We start from the raw sequence: 19,654 nt of genomic DNA, 5'->3' as shown, positions 1-19,654 counted from the left end.
GTCAAGAATGTAAATTGGTCAACCCATTATGGAAAAGAGTATGGAGGTTCCTCAAAAAATTAAAAATAGAGTTATCATATAATTCAGCAAAGCACTTCTGAAATATATATGCACATACCAGAATATATAGAACACATATATATCCAAAGGAAGCAAAATCAGTACCCTGAAGAGATATTTGTTCTTTCATCGTCATTGCAGCATTATTCACAATAGTTAAGATATGGAAACAACCTAAGCATCTGTTGATGGATGAATGGATAAAAGAGATACACACACACACAACAGAATATTATTCAACCATGAGAAAGAAAATCCTGCCATTTGCAGCAACGTGGATGAGCCTAAAATACATTATGCTAAGTGAAACAAGTCAGAAAGAAAAGACAAATACTGTCTCATCTCATTCATATGTCGAATCTAAAAAGCTGAAACACAGTAGAATGGTGATAAGAAGGTAAGGAAGATGCTAGATAAAGTGTATAAGCCTGTGATAAGATGAATAAGTTCTGGAGCTCTAAGATATAGCATGGTGACTGTAATTAATAACACTGTATTGCGTGCTTGAAACTTGCTAAGAAAGTAGATATTAAGCAGTCTTGCCCTGCAAACCCATGCACATATGATAACCATGTGAAGTGATAAATATGTTAATTTTATTTTGGTTATCACTTTATAAAGTATACATATATCAAATCATTACATTATATACCTTAAAAATAATACCATTTATTTGTCAATTATAACTCAATAAAACTGAAGGGAAAAAACATTCCAGTGTGCAAAGATTGTCTTTCTTGTCTATCCCATGTGGTTTATGGAAGTAGTGTCCAATGCCATCTTAAAAAAACTGAGGTGTAATTGACATATATTAGTTTCCAGTGTACAACATAATGATTTGACATTTGTATGCATTGCAAAATGATCATCACAACAATTTAGTTACCATCTGTCACTATACAAAATTAGAAAAATATTTTTTTCAATAATGACAACTTTTGAGATTTACTCTGTTAGCAACTTTCAAATATTCAGTACAGCATTATATTTTTGACTGTGGTCACCAAGCTCTACATTATATTCCCATGATTTATTTTATATCTGGAAGTTTGTACCTTTTGATCCCCTTCACCTGTTTCAACCACCCCACTAACCTCCCTCCCCTCTGCCAAAGACCAATCTGTTCTATCTACAAGTTTTGTTTTTTAATTTTATTTATTTATTTATTCATTTTTATTATAGTTGATTTACAGTGTTCTGCCTATTTCTGCTGTAAAGCAAAGTGACCCAGTTATATATATACACTTATATTCTTTTTCTCATATTATCTTCTATCACAGTCTATCACAAGTGATTGGACACAATTCCACTCATTATTCATATTTATCCTTTCTAAATATAATAGTTCACATCTACTATCCCCAAATTCCCAGTCAATCCCACTCCCTGTCCCTCTCCTTTGGTAACCACAAGTCTGTTCTTTATGTCCATGAGTTTGTTTCTGTTCCATATATAGGTGCATTTGTGCCATGTTTTAGATTCCACATATAAGTGGTATCATATGGTATTTGCCTTTCTCTTTCTGACTTACTTCACTTAGTATAATGATCTCCAGTTCCATCCATGTTGTTGAAAATGGATTACTTTGTTCTTTTTTATGGCTAAGTGTTGCATTGTGTATATATATGTACCATATCTTCTTAATCCAATCATTTTTCGATGGACATTTAGGTTGTTTCCATTTCTTGGCTATTGGGAATAGTGCTGGAGAGGAGAAAGGAGAAAGGAGAGGTGTAAAAGAGTCTCAGAGAGGAGGTCCCTGTTGAGGGGCAGCAGAAATGAATCTGACTAGTATCCATGAGGATGCGGGTTTGATCCCTGGCCTCACTCAGTGGGTCAGGGATGCAGCATTGCTGTGAACTGTGGTGTGGGTCACAGACATGGCTCAGATCCTACACTGCTGTGGCTGTAGTATAGGTTGGCACCTAGAGTTCTGATTCAACCCCTAGCCTGGGAACTTCAACATGCCGCTAGTGTGGCCCAAAAAAGAAAAAAAGAAAAAAAAAAAGAGTCTCAGAGTCCAGGGCTGGAGGCTGGGAAAGTTTGGAAGAGAAAGCGTATAGAAGTTCCAGGAAATGATGAGAGTTGAGGACAGACAAGTAGGGATTTTTAAGAAATTATTTCTGTGGTCACTGTATTCCCTGAATGGTGCTGATGAAACAGAAATAAATAACCTGAAATATTTTGAAAGATACAAGTGAGTTCTGGACTGCATTTCCTTAATCAGGACAAGAATGAGACATTCATGGGTGACAAACTGATCTGGTAGTAGAACTTATGGAAGATAATTAGAAAGAGTAGAGTAGGTATGATCAAGGGATGGTCCCAATAGAATGGATTTTGGGGACTGAGTCACTGCAGAGGAATAAGAATGAAATGTGCAGTAGACCTGTGGCTGATGGGAAATAAGATGCAACTCGGATGCTTTCTCCTCTCACTTTTCAGAGGTTACCTAGAGTGCCGGGGTGAGAAGGACTGTGAGGCCAGGCTGTGAAAGAGTGCCATGGCCAAGTGGAGATGTCTGATAGTCTGTGGAGCTTGGTTGCCCGTGGAACATTTGTTCACTTTGGACCTCAGGAAAGAAGGCATTGTTGGCAACATACAAGACATCAACGTGGAAGCCGGTTTTCCGGGAAAGAGAATGAACTTGGATGAAGCTGACACGACATCCACCATTTTTACTATGTTGTATTTGTAGCCTTGGGCAATACACTTACAAGTTAGTAGATTTGTATCCCAGTGTCAACAGGGACCTAAGCATCACAGTGTCTTCTTGAAGTAGCCTCATCTACTTACAGAAAAACTTGGGTATTTTCTAAAGGGGCAGTTGTAGTCTTATAAAACTAAACATATTCTTTTAAAAAAAATGTTATTACAGTATAGTTGATTTACAGCATTGTGTCAATTTCTGCTGTACAGCACTAAACTAAAAATACTTTTAACATGCACTCCAGCAATCTTGCCCTTTGGTATTTATCCAGAGGAGCTGAAAATTTATGTCCACACAAAAATCTGCTTGGGAATGTTTACAGGAAATTTATTCATAATTGCCAAAACTTCAGAGTAACCAAAGCTCTTTGGTAGGTGAATTAATAAACTTGGTACATTAAGACAGTATTACTGAGAGGTAAAAAGAAATGAGCTATCAAGCTATGAAAAGACACGGAGGAACCTAAAATGCATATGACTAAGTAAAAGAAGCCAACCTGAAAAGGCTACAGACTGTATGATAACACCTATATGACTTTTTGGAACAGGACAAGCTATGAAGCCAGAGGTTGGAGGGAGGGGTGAATAGGTGGAGCCCAGAGGACTTTTAAGGCAATGACGTTGTCCTGTATAACATAGTAGTGATGGATACATGTCATTATACATTTGTTCAAGCCCTTAGAATGTACAACACCAAGAGTGAACCCTAAGGTAAACTCCACATTTGAGTGATTATGATGTCAATGTTGGCTCACTAATTGTAATAAATATACCACTCTGATAGGGGGTGTTGTTGGTGGTGGGGGATATGCATGTATGGGAGCAAGAGTATATGGGGAGGAGTTCCTGTCGTGGTGCAGTGGTTAACGAATCCGACTAGGAACCATGAGGTTGCGGGTTCGGTCCCTGCCCTTGCTCAGTGGGTTAACGATCTGGCGTTGCCGTGAGCTGTGGTGTAGGTTGCAGATGCGTCTCGGATCTCTCGTTGCTGTGGCTCTGGCATAGGCCGGTGGCTACAGCTCCATTCGACTCCTAGCCTAGGAACCTCCATATGCCGCAGGAGCTGCCCAAGAAATAACAACAACAACAAAAAAAACTATATGGGGAAACTTCTGTATCTTCCTCTTAATTGTACTTTAAATCTAAACTGCTCTAAAATATTTTTTTATAAAGAGAAATAAGAAGTTGTTGATTGGCTCTTAGAAATAACATTTGACGCAATAGACAGTGTAATCTAAGCATTTATCCTGAAGAGCTCCTTTCCTCCTCCTTCTGGATAGGGTTTTATCTTACAGTTTTCTAAGTGTAGACAGAAGCTGTTTTATGCAGTGTCGCTTCAGTGTGGGCCTGAGTGATGGCCATCATTTAACTCTCAAAGTTGTGTTGACACAAGGAAGGCATTTCTCTCTCTCTGAACACTGAGCTCTCTCAACATAGAGACCCTCTGCTACATCCTAGGCCCCAACTCAGTCTGGTGTGGTACTCGGACAATACATGATCGCTGATAGGAAGAAAGAATTAGTGTCTTCTGTTTTCCTTTCTTCTCCATAAGGAGCTCCAGAATTGCACTTAATAGTCTGTTTTAAATATATTTTACACATTAGGAATCTTTCTGGGCTATAGACTAGAACAAATTTTCCTTACTCTTGTGGTGAATACATTTCAACAAATGTGTTCAATCAACAAATACTTTTGAGGACCAATTGTGTTCATATACTTTAATTTTTCTTTCTCTTGAAATTTATCCTACAGATATGCTTGTTCTTGTGCATCAAATTTATGTAAAGGGTACATTGTTTGTGATAGCAAAATTCAGAAACAATCTATATGTACATCAGTGGGAAAGTAGTTAAATAAACACAGTGACTTATTATAGAGAGGGAAGTAGATCCTAATAAAAGGGGAATAATATTTCAATTTCTCCCAATCCCCACACAAACACAGAGAAACTCCATAGCAAAACTCAAAACTCATGGGCAATATTTACAACAAAATTTGGTGACAAATTATCCCACTAACCCCAATATATATAAGCCACCAATAGCCTTAGTACCTGCATGGGTATCAGGCTATGAGGGGTTGGAAGAAGTCAGGAAGCAGAACAGAAGAAACCCCAACAGAAAAACTATTGCCAAAAACCACTTTGGGCCAATCTGAGAAGGGAAGGTGAGGCTGCAGAGGTAATTTCCCAGCATTGAGTCCATGGTAAGAAGGTGTGAGCAGGCAGGAGCATTTAGGCCATGAGGGAACTCACAAGACAACCAGGAAAAGGCCATATACTCTGGGAAAAGTGCTTGGAGAGGAATCTAAACTGAACTAGATGAAGAATTTAAAATATGACACAAATGAACTTATCTATGAAACAGACTCACAGATATATAGAACAGACCATCAAGGGCGAGGAGCAGTGAGGGAGGGATAGATTGGGAACTGGGGGTTAGTAGATGCAAACTGCTATGTGTAGAAGGGATGAACAACAAGTTGCTACTGTAGAGCACAAGGGAAAATATTCAGTATCCTGTGATGAGCTATAATGGAAAAGAATGTTTAAAAGAATATATATATAACTAAATCACTTTACTATATGGCAAAAGTTAACACAACATTGTAAATCAAATATACATCAATAAAATAAATGAAAAAGAAAAAAAGAAGAGAAGGCAAGAGGAAAGAGAAGTTTCAATCTGACCTGAGGGAAAAAGAATAGCCAGGAAGTCTAAGAAAGTAGGTATCCATGATTTTTAACACAGAAGTAGGTGCCCTGTGAAATTTGAAAAGCTTTCCCAAACCTTACTTCATTCTAAAAGTTTAGGAAAACTGCATTCACATGAATAAAGAAGCAACAACCTAGATCAACTGTATACAAAATTAGAAGAAAAAAAGAGAAAAAAGAGCAGAGTAACTGCAATAGACAATGAGGTTACATCAGAGAGATGTACTCAGAAAGTAGTAAGCTCCAGTTTTGATCTACTTCAGAAAAAAACATTAAGTAAATGACAGATGTGAAAGAACAACATCCATGAGAATTAGAAAAACTCAAAAAGGAGGTTACAGAACTTTAGAAGAAACAGAAATAAAAGAAAAATCATTCAGGAAGGAAGGCTAGAAATAAAGCAATAAGAAGGGTTTAGAAGAAAGTACTGAACACCAAGGGGGTATTGAACATATTGGTAATACACATATAAAAATATAGAATCACTGTTGTGCACCTGAAACTAATATAGTTTTGTTGGCCATTTATACTTCAATTAAGAAAATAAATAATTAAAATTAAAACACTAAACTGTACTCTTAAAAAAGCAAAAAAATCAATTAATAAAATGTGCCACATTAAGATAACAGTAAGAATATGTTTCCTCAAGAAGAAAACTAAAGCAAGAGCAAACACCAAGAGCTATAACCCAAGAAGACTTCCCTGAAATAAGAGAATATGTGAAACTACGTATTGAATGAGCACAATGCTTACTGTAGAATATTGGCCCAGAATGACCAATATCAAGACATACCTTAGTAAAACTGCTTGAGTTTAAAGAAAAAGAAAAACCTCTTTTGGACATCTAGAAAAAGAGAGGATGTGATTTATAAGGAAGAAGAAAATAGATAATCACCAGGTTTTTTTTTTTTTTGACAGTAATACCTTTTGCCTAAAGAGTGGATTCATATATTTAAGATGTTCAAAGAAAGAAATTATAAGCCACAGTTTTTATACCCAGAAAAACTGACCTTTAACTAAGGACATAGCAATCATTACTAACAGTAAGGAACTCATGAGCTATTATTCCCATGAGCTTTTTCTCAGGAATCTTCTAAAAAATAAACCTCATAAAACTAAATGTATAGAGAGGCATCAGCATGAGATCTGGTGGTGAGCATTAAATATACAGTAAACTGATAATTAAGAGGGGATAAAGGCTGAAAGGAGAAAATGTAATGGTCATATGCTCTGACATTGTAGACACAATACGACTATCAAAAAATAAAATCAGAATAAGGAGAGCTTAGGAACAAAACACTTAATATTTTCAGTAATCATATTATTGGTACTATTAGTATTGCTATTCTGTTAATTCTGAGTGTGTTGTGTGTGTGATATGAGATAAAACAAGTGCCTTTGGGGTATTCTAATTTTACCATCACTTTTGTCCTTGAGAATAGGATTTTCCATATTAAAGGAAAGAGACACAGATGTAAGAGAGAGGCAATTTTGTAAAAGTCTAGTGTTCTCAAATTTAGATTGGAAATACCAATATTGAAAGAGTTAATATTATGTGGCATATTAACTTGGCCACAGGATGCCCAGATACTTGGTTAAACATTATTCTGGTTATATCTGTGAGGGTGTTTATGGATGAGATTAAATCTGTGGATGAACAGATTGCCCTCACTAATGTAGGTGGGCCTCAACCAATCAGTTGAAGGCTTGGAAATAGAACAAAAAAGGAGGAGTAAGGGAGAATTTGCTCTCTCTGCCTATTTTTTGAGCTGGGGGAGCAATCTTCCCCTTTTTCAGACTCAGACTGGAATTATACCATCAGCTCTCCTGGGTCTCCAGCTGGCTGACTGCAGACACTGAGACTTCTCAGCTTCCATAATCATGGTTGCCAATTCTCCACCTGTCTGTCTGTCTGTCTATCTATCTATCTATCTATCTATCTATCTTCTATTTTCTATCTATCTAATCTATCTTTATCTATCTACATACACACACACAAATATATCTATCTATTTCAGTATCTCTTCAATTGATTCTATTTCTCTGGAGAACTCTATCTAATACAAATATAAACTCAAGAAGTATTTTATTTATATGCTTTGTTTGTAAGTTATTTTGTTTTTACAGTTCTGTCTGCCAAAAAGGCCCAGAAATAATGACCCATTCAATGTCATAGAAATACTACTTCTTAGCAAAAGAAACAAGGGCTTCAAAATGATTGATTTGAGGCCTGCAGCAGGAAATGCACAGGTTGAGGCTGGAACATCTTGTCACAACAGATGGCAAAGAGGTTGTCAAGGACAAAGAGAGTCAGATCAGAAGGACCCAGGAGCCAGGTTGAAGAGGTTCACATTGGCCCAAGATTGAACAGTTGAGCTTTAAAAAAAGATAATCATTGAAATGGATTTAATGCTATCAAAGATGTTAAATCCATGAATTAATAAAATATTAAAAAGAGTTGATAACCTTCAGGCAATAGGACACCAACTCTTTATCTTGAAAACTGGAAATAAAAGGTGAGAATCCAGCATTTTCCTTTCTTTCCCCTATGAGCTATGGCATTAGATAACTAGGTGGCTGCTGATAAAAAGTCTATAAAAAGCCACGTCTTAGGAAACTATTGATCAAACAGCCCAGATGCTTCATCAGATAAGCTGCAAGGAAATGAAAGGGATGGGAGAGGAAATTTTGATGAAAATAGATTTAAAAGACAAACCAGAGCATATCCAAAAATTATATAAGACTGAAGTATAAGCCTGAGGGAAGCACATTAATGTAATAAAATCATAAAAAGAAAAACTAAAGGCCAGGACTGCTATAAAAGATTGATGTGACCTATGCTAGGAGGGAGGAGACTGTGGTCAGTGTGGGGTGTGCAGATGGGCCTCCAGGAAAGCTGGCAAAGTTATACCATGCCCTAGGTTATGCTCGCCTTATAATAATTCCTTAAGTCAAGTATTTAGATTTCTTTTTTTGGCTGCATCAGTGGCATGTAGCAGTTCCCTTTCCAGGGATCAAGGCTGAGACATACCAGTGACAACTCCAGATCTTAACCCGCTGAGCCACCAGGGAACTCCTTTATTTACATAGTTTAAAAAATTTGTTTTATTTAAAATAAAACAATTCTAAAAATGATTTGGGTCTAGATATACAGATAAGAATCAATTTCCAAAAACATACGGTCAAGTTAAAGAAGCCTGGCATAGAGAAAGAATATGTGTGATGTGATGCATGCATTTACATGTGCAGGTGACATTTACATGTACAGGGATGATCCCTTGGAGGACACACAGGAGATGGAACAAAGGGACCAGGATGCGGGGCAAGAAGGCCAAGCTGCTCTCGCCATACACACTTCCAACTTTCACAATGCCCAGGATTATCAAAAAAGTAATTAATTATCTTTTGGGGGATTTAAAAAATTAATTTATTGAAGTATAATTTATTTACAATGTTGTGTTAATTTCTACTATATAGCAAAGTGATTCAGTTATACATATACACATTCTTTTTCATAGTTATTTCTATTGTAGTTCACCTCAGGGTACTGAATATGGTTCCCTATGCTATACGGCAAGACCTTATTTTAACTATCTTCTTAAAAAAGTAATGTTCCCTAAGGATCTGAAAACCTCTTTCCTATAGATTTATATCTGCCACCCACATTTAGGTCTCTAATTTGTTCAGTGAGGACACACATGATGACTGGTGGGTGGGCCAGGAGGTAGCCCTGCTTTAGGGATATTCAAGCTTTATTTAATTGCAGGACTTCTTCTCAAACACTCTCTATATGGATACATTTCTTAGCTGAGAGTTGGGGTTCACCTGCCTTTGAAATCCCCTATAAACACCACAGTTCATGTCCCCTGTGTTGTGAGCCCAGAGCACAGAGGGTATGGCCAGTGCCACCTTCCACCTGCCAGTGGGGACTGTTTCCTCCTTGCTCCAGGACAACCCTCTACCTCACTCCAGGACCACCCTCTAACTTGCCCACCACATACCTGTCTCTTCTCTGTCTCCTTTAGAATGGTCTAGATTTAATAAGAAACAAAGGCTCCCCCTCCCCGCCCCAGGGAAATAGCTTTCTGTTGGAATACTGAAAGAAATAAAAATACTCAGCTTAACTTCCACATTGAATTTCAAAATAAAATATTTTAAATGTTCTGAGTAGGTTACTCCTTTTCAATGTTTTCTGTTGTTGCTGGATATTTTCATTCCTTAGGTGGGATGTATTATGGCCCCAGGGATTTATAACACAATTACTCTGAAAGTAAACTGAGAATTACTTGATATAATATGTTATGAATAAGAAGATATCCACATAGAAATTAATGTAATTGTGGATTTTTTTTTCAAAAATTATTATTGTAGATGTCTCATGGAAGTTTTTTTCTTTTCTGGTTCACAGAGAATGTGCATTAAAAAACTTAAAAGATACTATCAAATTGCCCTAACCAAAAATTGTACCAATTTATATTCTCACCAGCAGTGTAGAATGGGGTCTATTTACACAACTTCCTGAAACTCTAATACTGGATGTTGTCAGTCCTTACAAAAAAAAAAAAAGATTTCTTGCCTTCTGACAGGCAGAAAGGCCTATCCTGTTGACATGATGGCATTTCCTTGCTTACTAAGATGACTAATTATCTTTCAATTCATGATTAAACAGTGTTTCTACCTTCTGTGATACACCCACTCACATCCTTTATCCAGTTTATATTAAGTTTCCTCTTTGAGTTCATTTATTAAATTTAGTGACTTTCCCATCTCCCCCCTTGCAAAGAGTAAAAGTATCTTCTCCCCTTATGTTGCTATCTTAATTTCTGGTGAGAAATCTTGCCATATATAAATATTTAATTTTAAGTTTGTCAGTCATGTCCTTTAAAAAAATCAGGATTAATATTGTTAAAATGGCTATACTACCCAAAGCAATCCACAGAGTCAATATAATCCCTATCAAATTACCCATGACATTTTCCACAGAACTAGAAAAAACAATTCAAAAATTAATACTGAACCATGAAAGACTCAGAATCATTAAAGAAATCCTGAGAGGAAAAAAAAAGCAGGAGGCATAACTCTCCCATACCTCAGACAATATTACAAAGCTCCAGTAATCAAGACAGTGTGGTATTGGTACCAAGACAGACATACAGACCAATGGAAAAGAATTGAGAAATAAAAAAGGAGAAGTCACAATGGATACTACAGAAATACAAAGAACCATGAGAGAATACTATGAATAATTGTATACCAACAAATTTCACAACCTAGAAGAAATGGACAATTTCTAGAGATATATAGCCTGCCAAAACTGAATCAAGAAGAAATAGATCAATTGAACAGACCTATCACTAGAAATGAAACTGAACATGTCATAAAAACTCTCCCTACAAATAAAAGTCCAGGACCAGATGGTTTCACAAGGGAATTCTATCAAACATACAAAGAGGAACTTATATCCATCCTCCTTAAATTTTTCATAAGGTTGAAGAAGAAGGAACACTCCTAAAGACATTCTATGATGCCACCATTACCCTAATTGCAAAACCAGACAGAGATATCACCAAAAAAGAAAACTATAGGCCTACATTCATCAAAGATATAGGCCAATATGTTTGATGAATGTAGACACAAAAATTCTCAACAAAATCTTAGCCAACCGAATCCAACAACATATCAAAAAGATCATACACCATGACCAAGTGGGATTCATCCCAGGTGCACAAGGATGGTTCAACATACGCAAATCAATCAACATCATACACCACATTAACAAAAGAAAAGTCCAAAATCACACAATCATCTCAATAGATGCAGAAAATGCATTTGACAAAGTCCAACATCCATTCATGATCAAAACGCTTACCAAAGTGGGTATAGAGGGAACATAGCTTAACATAATCAAAGCCATTTATGACAAACCCACAGCAAATATAATACTCAAGGGAGAAACGCTGAAAGCCTTCCCACTCAAATCTGGAACAAGACAGGGATGCCCACTCTCACCACTGCTATTCAACATAGTTCTGGAAGTCGCAGCCACAGCAATCAGACAAACAAAAGAAATAAAAGGTATCCATATAGGAAGAGAAGAGATATAATGGTGACTGTATGCAGATGACATGATACTATACATAGAAAAACCCAAGGACTCAACCCAAAAATTACTAGAGCTGATCAACAAATTCAGCAAAGTAGCAGGATATAAGATTAACATTCAGAAATCAGTTGCATTTCTGTATACTAACAATGAATTATTAGAAAAGGAATACAAAAATACACTACCTTTTAAAATTGGACCCCAAAAAATCAAATACCTCGGAAAACACCTGACCAAGGAGGTGAAAGACTTATACGCTGAGAACTATAAAACATTCATCAAGGAAATTAAAGAAGATGTAAAGAAATGGAAAGATAGTCCAGGCTCCTGGGTTGGAAAAAATAATATTGTAAAAATGGCCACGCTACCCAAAGCAATCTACAGATTCGATGCAATCCCTATCCAATTACCCATGAAATTTTTCATAGAACTAGAACAAACAATCCAAACATTTATGGAACCACAAAACACCCCAAATTGCCAAACAATTCTGAGGAACAAAAACCAAGCAGGAGGCATAACTCTCCCAGACTTCAGGCAATATTACAAAGCCATGGTCATCAAGACAGTGTGGTACTGGTACCAAAACATACAGACCAATGGAACAGAATAGAGAACCCAGAAATAAACCCTAACACCTATGGTCAATTAATCTTTGACAAAGGAGGCAAGAACATAAAATGGGAAAAAGAAAGTCTATTCAGAAAGCATTGCTGGGAAATCTGGACAGCTGCATACAAAGCAATGAAATTAGAATAAACCCTCACACTATGCATAAAAATAAACTCAAAATGGCTTGAACACTTAAATATAAGACAAGACACCGTCAAACTCTGGAAGAGAACATAGGCAAAACATTCTCTGACATCAACATCATGAACATCTTCTCAGGTCAGTCTCCCAAAGCAATAGAAATAAAAGCAAAAATAAACCCATGGGACCTAATCAAACTGACAAGCATGTGCACAGCAAAGGAAACCAAAAGGAAAACAGAAAGACAACTTTCAGAATGGGAGAAAATACTTTCAAGTAACGCAACGGACAGGGGCTCAATCTCTAGAATATATAAGCAACTTATATAACTCAACAGCAAAAAAGCCAATCACCCAATGGAAAAATGAGCAAAATACCTGAATATGCTGTTCTCCAAAGAAGATATACAGATGGCCAACAAAAACATGAAAAAATGCTCAACATCCCTGATTATAAGAGAAATGCATGTCAAAACTACCATGATATACCACCTCACACCAGTCAGAATGGCCATCATTAATAAGTCCACAAGTAACAAGTGCTGGAGGGGTTGTGGAGGAAAGTGAACCCTCCTGCACTGTTGGTGAGAATGTAAGCTGGTACAGCCACTATGGAGAACAGTTTGGAGATATCTTAGAAACCTATACATAGAACTGCCATATGACTCAGGAATCCCAATCTTGGGCATATATCTGGACAATGCTTTCCTTGAAAAAGACACAAGCACATGCATGTTCATTGCAGCACTATTCACAATAGCCAAGAGAAGGAAGCAACCCAAATGTCCATCAACGGATGATTGGATTAGGAAGATGTGGTATATATACACAATGCAATGCTACTCAGCCATTAAAAAAGAACGAAATAATGCCATTTGTAGCAACATAGATGGAATTAGAGACTCTTATACTGAGTGAAATAAGTCAGAAAGAGAAAGACAAATACCATATGATATCACTTATAACTGGAATCTAATACACAGCACAAATGAACATCTCCACAGAAAAGAAAATCATGGACTTGGAGAATAGATTTGTGGCTGCCCGGGGGGTGAGGGAGGGAGTGGGAGGGATCGGGAGCATGGGGTCGGGAGCGTGGGGTTATCAGATGCAAACTATTGCTCTTGGAATGGATTTCCAAGGAGATCCTGCTGAGTTAACACTGAGAACTATGTCTAGATACTTATATCGCAACAGAACAAAGGGAGGAACAAAATGTATACATGTAAGTGTAACTTGGTCCCCATGCTGTACAGAGGAAAAATAAATAAATAAAATTTAAATAAAAGAAAAGTTAGACTTCATTGATATTTTCAGGACATTACATCCAAAAAAAAATCATAATATACATTCATTTCAAGTGCACATGGAACATCCTGAAGGATTGACCACATACTGGGGCACGAAACTAACCTCAACTAATTTAATTGTAGAGGAATTATTTCAAGCACCTTCTCTGACCACAATGGCATGAAACTAGAAATCAACAACAGGAAAAGGAATGAGAAAAAACCTACTACATGGAGACTAAACAACATGCTACTACAAACAGGTCAACGATGAAATCAAAGGGAAATTAAAAAGTACCTTGAGACAAATGATGATGAAAACAAAACCATTCAAAATCTATGGGATACCACAAAAGAAGTTCTTATAGGGGAGTTCATTATTTTCTAAAAGAATTAGAAAAGGGGAGCTTCCTGTAGTGGCTCAGCAGAAATGAATCTGACTAGTATCTACGAGGATGTGGATTCTATCCCTGGCCTCGCTTAGTGGGTCAGGGATCTGGTGTTGCTGTGAGCTGTGGTGTGGGTCACTGATGTGGCTCATATCCTTTGGTACTGTGGCTGTAGCATGTAGGCTGGTGGCTACAGCTCCAATTTGAGCCCTAGCCTGGGAACTTCTATATGCTGTGGGTGTAGCCCTAAAAAGAAAAAAAAAAAAGAATTAGAAAAGAACAAACAAAACCTAAAGTCAGCACAAGGATGGAAATCATAAAGATCAGAGAAGAAATCAATAAAATAGAAATTCAGAAGACAATAGAAAAATATCAATAAAACCACGAGCTGGTTCTTTGAAAGGGTAAACAAGATTGACAAACCTCTGGCTAGACTCACCAAGAAGAGGAGAGGAAAAACTCAATTATACAAAATAAGAATTGCAAAGGAGAAATATCAATAGATTCTGCAGAAGTACAAAAAAAAATAAGAGAATACTATGAACAATTGTATGTTAACGAATTTGACAACATAGAAGAAATGGACAACTTTCTAGAGACATACAGCCTGCCAAAACTGAATCAAGAAAAAATAGATCAATTGAACAGACCAATCCTAGAAATGAAATTGAATATGTAATAAAAAACACCCCCTACAAACAAAAGTTCAGGAACAGATGGCTTCACAAGGGAATTCTACCAAACATACAAAGAGGAACTTATATCCACCCTACTGAAACTTTTCCAAAAGGTTGAAGAAGAAGGAATACTCCCAAAGACATTCTATGACACCACCACCACCATAATACCAAAACCAGATAAAGATATTCCAAAAAAGAAAACTATAGGCCAATATCTTTGATGAATACCCATGCAAAAATTCTCAACAAAATTTTTGCCAACTGAATCCAACATATAAAAAAGATCATACATGATGACCAAGTGGGATTCATCCCAAGTTCACAAGGATGGTTCAACATATGCAAATCAATCAACATCATACATCACATTAACAAAAGGAAAGTCAACAACCACAAAAATCCTCTCAATAGTTGCAGAAAAAGCATATGACAAAATCCAACATGCATTCATGATAAAAACTCTTACCAAAGTTGGTATAGAGGGAACATACCTTAACATAATAAAAACCATTTATGACAAACCCACAGCAAATATAATACTCAATGGAGAGAAACTGAAAGCCCTCCTGCTAAAATCTGGAGCAAGACAAGGATGCCCACTCTCATCAGTTTACTCAACGTAGTATTGGAAGTCCTAGCCACAGCAATCTGACAAACAAAATAAAAGGTATCCAGATTGGAAGAGAAGAGGTAAAATTGCCACTGTACGCAGATGACATGATACCATAAATAGAAAACCCTAAGGACTCCACACAAAAACTACTCGAACTGATCAATGAATTTGGCAAAGTAGATGGATACAAGATTCACATTCAGGAATCAGTTCCATTTCTGTATACTAATAATGAAATATTAGAAAAGGAATACAAAAATGCAATACCTTTTAAAATCACACCCCCAAAAATTAAATGCCTAGAATAAACCTGACTGAGAAGGTGAAAGACATACATGCTGAGAACTATAAAACATTCATCGGGGAAATTAAAGAAAATGCAAAGAAATGGAAAGATATTTCATGCTCTTGGGTGGGAAGAATTAATATTTTTAAAATGGCCATTCTATCTAAAGAAATCTACAAATTCAATGCAATCCCTATCACATTACCCAAGACATTTTTCATAGAACTAGAAGAAACAACCCCAAAATTTATATGGAACTATAAAAGATCCAGAATTGCAAAATCTATCCTGTGGCATAAAAACCAAGCAGGTGTCATAACTCTCCCAGACTCAGATGATATTACAAAGCTAGAATAATCAAGACAGTGTGGTACTGGTACCAAAACAGACATACAGACCAATGGAACAGAATAGAGAGCCAGAATTAAACCCAGACACCTATGGTCAATTAATTTTCGACAAAGTAGGCAAGAATATAAAATGGGAAAAAGACAATTTCTTTAACAAGTGGTGCTGGGAGTTCCCATGGTGGCTCAGCATAAATAAATATGACTAGCATCCAAGAGGATGCAGGTTCAATTACTGGCCATGTTCAGTGGGTTAAATATTCAGTGCTGCCAGGAGCTGTGGTGTAGATAGCAGATGCTGCTCAGATTCAGAATTTCTGTGGCTATGAGTAAGCCAGCAACTACAACTCCGATTCATCCCCTAGCTTGGGAATCTCCATATGCTGTGGGTGTGGCCCTAAAAAGACAAAAAAAAAAAAAAAGTGGTGCTGGGAAAACTGGACTGCTGCATGTAGATCAATGAAAATAGAACACACCTTCACACCATGTACAAAAATAAACTCAAAATAGTTTAAAGACTTAAACATAAGACAAGACACCATAAAATTATTAGAAGAAAATGTAGGCAAAATATTCTCTGACATCAACTGTACAAACATTTATTTTTAGGTCAGTCTCCCAAGGCAACAGAAATAAAAACAAAAATAAACCAATGGGACCTCATCAAACTTACAAGCTTTTCACAGCAAAGGACACCATTAAAAAAAAAAGACATTATGTGGAATGGAAGAAAATAGTTTCAAATGATGCAACCAAAGAGGGCTTAATTTCCAAAATATATAAACAACTCATAAAACTCAACAGCAAAAAAACACACAACCCATTGGTAAACAGGCTACCTAAAGAGCCTAAGGCACACAGCTGCCTCTAATCCATCCAGAGACTAAGCCCCACCCACCAGAGGGATTAGAATCAGCTCCACCTACCAGGGGGCAGGCATAAGCCCCTTCCATCAGGAAGCCTATAGCAAGCCCCCACACCGACTCCAGCCACAGGGGGGCAGACACCAGAAGTAAGAGAGGCTACAACTCTATTATCTGAAAGAAGGTCACCGCATCAAAAACCTATAAAAATGAAAAGACAGAGGACTATAACTCAGATGAGGGAGAAAGGAAAAACCCCAGAAAATCAGCTAAGCAATGAGGAGATTCTCAGCCTCCAGGAAAAAGACTTTAGACTGTTGATGCTGAAAATGATGCAAGACATTGAAAATAAACTGGAGGCAAAGATAGATAACTTACAGGAAACACTGACCAAAGAGATACAAGATATAAAACTGAAACAAGGAGAGATGCAAAATACAATAACTGAAATAAAAAATTCACTAGAAGCAGCCAACAGCAGAATACAGGAGGCAGAAGAACGAATAAGTGAGGTGGAGGACAGATTAGTGGAAATTACGGATGCAGAACAGAAAAGAGAAAAAAGATTGAAAACAAATGAAGAGAGTCTCAGAGAGCTCTGAGACAATGTGAAACACACCAACATCCATATTATCGGGGTGCCAGAAGGAGAAGAGAGAGAGAAAGAGACAGAAAAAAATATTCCAAGAGATAATAGCCAAAAACTTCCCTAACATGGGGAAGGAATCACTCACTCAAATCCAGGAAGCACAAGTACCATATAAAATAAACCCAAGGAGGAATTCACCGAGACACATATTAATCACACTGACCAAAATTAAAGACAAAGAGAAAATCTTGAAAGCAGCTAGGGAAAAGAAAAAATAACATACAAGGGAACCCCGATAAGGTTATTGGCAGATTTTTCAACAGAAACTCTGAAGGCCAGAAGGGAGTGGCATGATATAATTAATGTGATGAAAGGAAAAAACCTCCAACCAAGATTACTCTACCCAGCAAGGCTCTCGCTCAGATTTGAAGGAGAAATCAAAGCCTTCACAGATAAGCAAAAGCTGAGAGAATTCAGCAACACTAAACCAGCCTTACAACAAATACTAAAGGAACTTCTATAGGCAGAAAAGAACAAGAGAAGAAGGAAAGAAAAAAGAGCAGCAAAAACAAATCCAAAGTAATTAATAAAATGGCAATAAGAACATACATATCAATAATTACCTTAAATGTGAATGGACTAAATGCCCCATCCAAAAGACATAGACTTGCTTAAAGGATATAGAATTACAGTATTAATCTAAATTATATTTCATTAAACTGCCTAGGCTTTAAGCGTAACAAGCCCTAAGGACATATCAATTACAACAAGCCATCTTTGCACATTCATCATGTCAAGTATCTTCTGTATCCAGATTAAGCAACTTTCCACTCACTAATTGAAGAGATCAAGCCCATAACACCATACAATCCAGAAATCCACCACTCACACTCTAGCAGTTTTACAAAGGAATAGCAACTTGCTTTATGAATAGAACCTCCACAAAAGAGGGTCTAGCAACTAGAGGTTATTCAAGGGCCTGTTCTTTAAGCAGCTACCTCTCTCCTCTGTGGTAGCTTATCAGACAGCAGAGTATCTACCCTGCCTAGCTCACAGAGATGTTATTTTATGAGGATAAACTGAGAAAATGGTTACCAAACTACTTGGAAAACTGAAAAGCTATATACAAAAGTATGTCATCATTATTTCATTACTTGTCTGCACTCAAGACAGTTTGCAGACTAAACTTGCTCTTTTATAATATTGTGTCAAGGTCTACCAAGTAAAACTTATTTCAGGGTATAAAGATTCACTAATATTCTCCTCTCTATAGCAAAATACAATCCTTATTCCAGTTTTTTCTCTTCTAACATCCATTATCCTTCTTTGGTAGAAGAAAACTAGAAACATTCTTTAAGAAATCAAAGCAACATACAACACCTAAAAGTCTGTCTCACAGCCAACATGAGTTACTGAACACCTATATATCTAATATATCAGAATTGTCCTGCCTAAATGACATTATTTGGATGGGATTTTAGATCAGCCAAAACCATCACACTGAGGTTGGCCATTTCCAGGCTCTGCACCCCCCAGTTTCCACCAACACCTGCTTTTGTTTCTGAATGTTAATCCAGACTCCACCACTTAAAGACAATATGATCATGGGCAAGTTACTTAATCTTTCTGTGCTTCAATTTCCTATCTGCAGAATAAACTGGTTAAATATGGTTTAAATAATAAACAGTTCAACCACATTTAAATATGATATACACAACAGAAGAAAGTAATAGCGCCTGCTCCACAATAAATTCTCAATAAATGTTAAAACACACACACACACACACACACACACACACAATCCAATTGAAAAATGGGCATAGACCTGAATAGACATTTCTTCAAAGAAGGGGGAGTTCCCGTCGTGGTGCAGTGGTTAACGAATCTGACTAGGAACCATGAGGTTGCGGGTTCGGTCCCTGCCCTTGCTCAGTGAGTTAAGGATCCGGTGTTGCCGTGAGCTGTGGTGTAGGTTGCAGACGCGGCTCGGATCCCGTGTTGCTGTGGCTCTGGCGTAGGCTGGTGGCTATAACTCTGATTGGACCCCTAGCCTGGGAACCTCCATATGCTGAGGGAGCGGCCCAAGAAATAGCAAAAAAAAAGACAAAAAAAAAAAAAGAAAAAAGAAGGAATACTGATTGCCAATAGGCACATGAAAAAATGCTCAACATCACTAATTATTAGATAAATGCAAATCAAAACTACAAGGTACCACCTCACACCAGTCAGAATGGCTACATATAACAAATGCTGGAGAGGGT

The sequence above is a fragment of the Sus scrofa genome, chromosome 1 (genome assembly GCF_000003025.6).
Source record: "Sus scrofa isolate TJ Tabasco breed Duroc chromosome 1, Sscrofa11.1, whole genome shotgun sequence".
Taxonomy (NCBI): Eukaryota; Metazoa; Chordata; class Mammalia; order Artiodactyla; family Suidae; genus Sus; species Sus scrofa.
This window is presented reverse-complemented; position numbering follows the sequence as displayed.